Source organism: Spinacia oleracea, chromosome 1, assembly GCF_020520425.1.
Source record: "Spinacia oleracea cultivar Varoflay chromosome 1, BTI_SOV_V1, whole genome shotgun sequence".
Taxonomy (NCBI): Eukaryota; Viridiplantae; Streptophyta; class Magnoliopsida; order Caryophyllales; family Amaranthaceae; genus Spinacia; species Spinacia oleracea.
In genome coordinates this window covers 63,814,965-63,821,373 of record NC_079487.1, presented here as the reverse complement: position 1 = coordinate 63,821,373, position 6,409 = coordinate 63,814,965, and the positions used below count along the sequence as shown (strand labels likewise).

The following is a 6,409-nucleotide window of genomic DNA, read 5'->3' as shown; positions in this document are numbered from 1 at the left end:
CTAAGCCTAAGCCTCACGCTGCAAAACTGATCACGGGTTCTGTCGCAATCAATTCATAAATCGAACAGAACGTATCCCGTCCCATAATTTGAGTTTCGTTAAATAAAAGGAGAAATAGCAAAGTCAAAGCGGTTAGTTTTCTGAGAACCGTGACGCACCTCTCAAGGGTGCGTCGTAATGTGTCCCTTTTCCATGGTTTAATTGCTTTCCTCGCCCTTTTATGAACTGTTAAACTAACTAAAATCTGATTGTTCGATCACGCTTAATAAATATGATATTTTTGGGAAATTGGATTATCATGCTAGGTCCCTTAAAACAATCTAAATCAGATAATCGCGCTCGATCTAGTACTATATGTTGCATATTGTTAAAATCAACTTAGATTAGTTTAATAGTTAACACATGTCCCTTCAATTATTTATGCTGAGCTAGTAAGGATATCCTGCCTCTGGAGTTATCAAAGAGCGAGTACTCCTCTCGGTAGTTACAGTCCCCCGAACCCTCAATCTCTACCCTGCGGGTGTACGTTGAGCGATCCCCACCACCAGGGATCACAAGGGAACCTACGGCCGTCGTGGTCAAACATAATTGCACTCCCTTTATGTCACGATAACCGGGTTTTGTCAGTTTTTCTCGTTGTCGTTAAAAACTGAATGGCGACTCCTATATTACTAGTCAATTGGGTGTAAACTCACACGAAATCCAATTACACTTGATTTGACAAAAAGAAGCGTCACACCCACGAGGGACGAGGTCACGCATTAGCCTCGTGCTTTTTCGACCCCCTCATAGTGGCGACTCCACTGGGGATAGTGAAGGAAATACTCGTGCTTGTAGGTAATTAAAATAGCCGAAGGGTGAAACGATCCTACCCCGCGTTTGTTTCCCCATCAAGTTGGGACGACCTGAAAATCAGCATATTAATGTGAACGGACAGAACCGCATAACGAATCTTGCACTAGTAGAAAAATCGTCATGTGATTCTCTTCAAGTGCGGCTCATTTAGTAAATTGGCAGCACTTGAGAGCACAAAAAAAAATGCATTTTTACAAGTGCGGGCTCATTTTAGAAAATTGGAAGCACTTAATTTCAAGTGCGGGCTTTAAACTCAAGTGCGGGCATTCAACAAACGAGCCGCACAAAAGTTCTCTGAAAATAGATGCAGCCCAAAATTGGTTTCCCAAAAATAAAGCGGTGATTTTTTTCATTTTCCCGCTCCTGCTTCGCCATCGCCGCCCCTGCTTCTACCATCGCCATCACCGCCCCTGCTTCTTCCAGCGCCGCTTCTGAGATGAAGAACGTAGTCTCAAGGTTATTCCATATTGATTCGTCCCCCATCCACCCACACAATCAGAAGCTTCTAGTTGCCCTAATTTGAAGAAATCGTTCAACGATTCTGCTTAATTCAAGTTTCCAAGTTAATACACTTTCTACATGTGATTCAATTTTTGTTTCAATTTATTTTCGATTTAAAATTCAAGTTCATAGGGTCGAATCCATTCAAGTTTAATTGGATTTGTTCCCATTTCCCCACTCTTCCTTCCCTCACATTCGTTCTTCTCTGGCGAGCAACATTGAGGAAAAATCACGACACCTGAAACAGAGAAATCAACACCTTAATCAGCAAGGTAGTATCTCTTTGCGAATTAATTGTTCGTCGCATTCTTTAATTTCTACGGTTTTGTCTGCATTGTTTAGGGTTTTTCTAAAACCTTAATTGCTTCAACTTTTTGATTACTTTTGTAGTTGTTGAATGTGTTCATGTAATCAGAAACAAATGAGACACTTACCCTTACCTTTTTCTAGCTGATTATTACACCGAACTGTACTCCAATTCTTGAATATTTTCGTTCTCTATGTGTCTATTTGTTGTTAATTTTTACTTAAGGTGGTGTTTGTGTTTGAGTGTTTTGATGAAAATGTGTGCATAATTTGAATGGTTTATTGTGTTTAATGGTTTTAAATTTACGCCATTGACGTACACTATCGTCGAGGGTAGTTGAGGTTATTTTCTCTACTGATTGAGCTTATTGGTTTTGTATTATTGGAAAGAATACTACACTACTTTTTTCTTTGTTGTTATCTAGCAATTTCTGGATCATTTGAATCTTACTTGGAATTTCTAATTCTCTTTTAATTCACTCTTTGGTTCTCGTATAATAATTGGTTACAATGTAACCTGATTGTAGATGTTTTGCACAAACAATATTGAAGTGGGTTCCAGTTTTATTACTAGAATAGAGAGCTGAATTCAGAATTTTGGGATAGTAACCTTAGGATTTTTGTTTGAAGTAGAATAAGTGAATAACCAAGTCGATCATGTTTTTGAATTTGATAAGCTAATATTTCCACTATGATTTGTGACTATCTGATTTCCGCTTGCATGTTCATTTAGCTAGGGAGATGTGGCAAACATGGAAAAGTCCTGGTATTATTGCTTGTAGTACTTTGGTAGAAGGTCTTAGGACATCTGGAAACATAGAAGATGAATTGAGGCTCGATGTCAAGATGCTAAAAGAGGGTGTTCTGTTGGATAGTGTGACTTTTAACTATCTTCTTCAAGATGATACTCGCGTGGGAAGACCTGTTGAAGCTTATAAATTAAGGTTGTTGGCTTCTAGCAAAGGTTTAGATGCTGATGTTGTGACCTACAACATATTAGTTGCTGGAACGAAATTTCTGTTAGTGAAAATAATTATGTGGCTCCCTGACCATAGAGCTTTGACAACTGTCACTACTCATCATCATTGATGATAGACCTTCAATGCGGCAAACTTTCTAAATAATGTGATTTCTTCTATCCATGTTGGTTTTAACAACTAGGAGTGGATTAACTAGTTTCTGGTTAGCAAATATATATTGTAATTGACTATTTCTTCACAATTTGACAGGAGAACCCTTTAACATGTTCTCATCTAGTATGAAGAAAGGGATTGCACAGCAAGTGACATTGGAAAAAATTTCTGAAGGTCTCGGTGAGCTGTCAGCCTACTTTTCTGTAAGGCTCAATACTCATCAGGGGATAACTGATGGTCTGTTCAAGCCAGTGCCTGGAACTAATCAAGATGATGGCATGATCAGGTAGCTTTACGCAACAAATTAATCTTTCATTCTTTCCTGCAATATAATAATGGCTTTTGTTATCAACTTATTATGCAACTGTATGATATCAAAATGATTAAAGCTATATTTAGATGCCACTTTCTTGATTTTCTTGCAACCTGCATGTTATCTAGGGAACTGTTAGTAGACTTTTTTCAGAATTCTGGAAATCAGAAACCACAGCACATAAATATATTCAGGTAAAGAAACATACCAAATGTTCTTATACTCAGTAATTCTTAAAAATTGAGTCTTTTCTCAAATAATGCCATTGTTAACATCATATAGGCATATTTAAACATTTGTGACTGTTAGTCTTGTTCGACTTTTAGTATTTGTTTATCTATTTGGTTAATTTTATCCTATTATCGCTCTACGTTGAAAGAAAATACATGTGAAAGTCAGGAAGATATAATATTCTTATATTATCATCTATGCTCAAAATCATTAGGGGAATAAAAAATTATATCTGCAACAGGAACTGCATAATATAGTGGAATGTATGAGCCAAGTGATGGTTACTAATTATAAGTTTACCTCTATGCTTCTCATGGATGGTGTCAGTGAATCTCAGTTCAGTCAAGTCCTGAATATTGAACTGGATCAGATAAAAGAGGTTAAAAGAAAGTGCTTTCCTTTCATTTTTATGGTTCTAAATCATTCACTTAACTTACATTAACTTTTTTGTTGTTAGGCTTGCAAGTTTTTAGAAGAAAATTGGTTTCTGAAGTTTACACTGGTTGTTGCCCAGAAGAATCATCATACGAAGTTTTTCCAGAAAAAAGCTCCAGACAATGTTCCAACTGGCGAGTTATCTTCTCAGTTGTATATTAGAGATCTAGTAAATACTGTACTCTGTAGTATTGCATGTGAAAGTGACTATATATCCTTCTTTGGTTCTGCAGGAACTGTTGTTGACAACATCATTTGCCATCATTAAAACAATGATTTCTACATGTGTTCCCATGCTGGAATGATAGTGAGTTTTTCTTTGAGCTTGTAATCGAGTATTGGTTTTATTTTTTAGAGTGTCATAGTTGAAGAATGTTTTATTATTTGGAGCTTCATACTGGTTAATGTTTGTAGGGAACAACTAGGCCAACACATTATCATGTTCTGCTTGATGAGATTGGTTTCTCAGCTCACGATTTGCAAGATCTGGTGCATTCGTTATCCTACGTGTGAGTATCGTTATGCAGTGCAGAGTTATCTAGTCATAAGTTACTTGTTTAATTTCTTCTCATAGTTACTGAAGTTTGAATAGTATATTATTTCCTGCACAGCTATCAAAGAAGCTCAACAGCCATTTCTGTGAGCGTTTGAGTTCTTCTTGATTTATTTGCTCTCTCTTAGACAATTACGCATCTGTCGAAAAATGAGTTTGTGTTAATGATGCTACTGTGTAATGTAGTTTCTCCTATATGCTATGCTCATCTAGCAGCGAATCAGATCGGTCAGTTCATGAATTTTGATGACTTCTCTAATACTTCTTCGAGCCAAGGTGGTGTCACTTCATCGAGCCAACTTGAACAAAGTAGGTGAGAATTAATCTTTGAAACATAAACCATTAAATATGTAAAGGGTTTTAAATACTTATTTAAGTCTATTAGTTTTAAGTTCGGAGCTAAATAAGCCATTTTAGTCAAAATATGACCTATAATGAAAGTTTTTAAAACAAAGTTGTCATAAATAATGGTCTTACTAGTATATTGCTTGAAAACAAGCTATAATGAAATTGTGTTGTTAAAGAAATTAGGCAACATACTCTGCCAACTTGCCTTAAGATTGTACTATTAGCTGAAAATTAAAGCTTAATACGAAAACATTAATGGTCGTAATATTTGATACGGGGTACTCCATACTTGATTACAATAATGATTTTAGCAATTGAATTGATGTCTCTGCTAGGGAAAGGGAAGATTCTAAACATGGAAAGACTTTAAAATACTCATTTAAGTTCATTAGTTGAAAGTTGGGGCCGAAATAAGCCATTTTAGTCAAAATGTGACCGATAATGAACTAACGAGGCTTAAATGTGCATAACATCACCAAAATGGGTGAGAATGAGTCTTTGAAACATAAAACTAAGTGTATCAAATATGTAAAGACTTTAAAATACTCATTTAAGTTCATTAGTTCAAAGTTGGGACCGAAATAAGCCATTTTAGTCAAAATGTGGCTGATAATGATCAAACGAGTCTTAAATGTGCATAACTTCACCAAAATGGGTGAGAATGAGTCTTTGAAACATAAAAATAAGTGTATCAAACATGGAAAGACTTCAAAATACTTATTTAAGTTCATTAGTTGAAAGTTGGGACCGAAATTAGCCATTTTAGTCAAAATGTGACCGATAATGAACTAACGAGGCTTAAATGTGCATAACTTCACCAAAATGGGTGAGAATGAGTCTTTGAAACATAAAAATAAGTGTATTAAACATTGAAAGACTTTAAAATACTCATTTAAGTTCATTAGTTGAAAGTTGAGACCGAAATAAGCTATTTTAGTCAAAATGTGATCGATAATGAACTACCGAGGCTTAAATGTGCATTACTTCCCAAAATGGGTGAGAATGAATCTTTTGAAACATAAAACTAAGTGTGTTAAACATGGAAGGACTTTAAAATACTCATTTAAGTTCATTAGATGAAAGTTGGGACCGAAATTAACCAATTTTATTATTATACGGTTCTTTATTTGTTTGTTATGAACAAATTAAGTCTTAATTTATTGTACATTTCAATATTTATAATATAACTAAAGTGTATATATATTTTTTTATGGTCGATCTTTTCAAGGTATTCACTAATCCGAGGGAGCGACCTTTCACCTTTGAGGAGATAGATGAAGTTCGAGAAATATTGGAAACTTCATTATCAGTGATTGTCTTTGATATTTTCTTGTACTGAATCATAAATTATAGATGCTAGTTTTTTCATATGATTGTAATGTAATCGACTTTTATATTTACAATTATATACTATTTGATTTAATTATCTATATAATTGGATACTTTTTCTGTGACGTATGGAGGTTAATCAGTGGCATGGTCCAATTGCAATATGTAGCAGGAAAATCGGTTATACAACAAAACTTGATCAAGTGCGACTCATTTATAGGCCAAGTTCGGCTCATTTATAGGCCAAGTGCGACTCATTTTTATGCTTGTGCTACCCATTTCTATGTCAAGTGCGGGCTCATTTTCAAATTTGGCAGCACCAAATATGTCAAGTGCAGGCTCATTTTCAAAATTGGCAGCACTAAATATATCAAGTGCGGGCTCATATTCTAAAATTGGCAGCAC

At 35.3% G+C, this 6,409-nt stretch overlaps 2 long non-coding RNA genes across 3 annotated transcripts; both read left to right on the top strand.

Moving 5' to 3' along the window:
* The first annotated feature begins 1,122 nt into the window (after positions 1-1,122).
* Positions 1,123-3,914, top strand: LOC130460291 (uncharacterized). 2 transcript variants are annotated; one of them, XR_008920269.1, is made up of 4 exons: positions 1,123-1,628; positions 2,396-2,787; positions 2,892-3,081; positions 3,797-3,914. It is a non-coding gene; the product is annotated as an uncharacterized lncRNA (long non-coding RNA). The 2 variants fall into 2 exon arrangements; XR_008920235.1 differs by lacking the exon at positions 2,396-2,787 and having other exon boundaries at positions 1,125-1,628.
* An 87-nt stretch (positions 3,915-4,001) lies between these two features.
* On the top strand, positions 4,002-6,129 carry LOC110775598 (uncharacterized). Its single transcript, XR_008920175.1, has 5 exons — positions 4,002-4,081; positions 4,189-4,283; positions 4,386-4,413; positions 4,514-4,640; positions 5,904-6,129. It is a non-coding gene; the product is annotated as an uncharacterized lncRNA (long non-coding RNA).
* Positions 6,130-6,409: the final 280 nt, after the last annotated feature.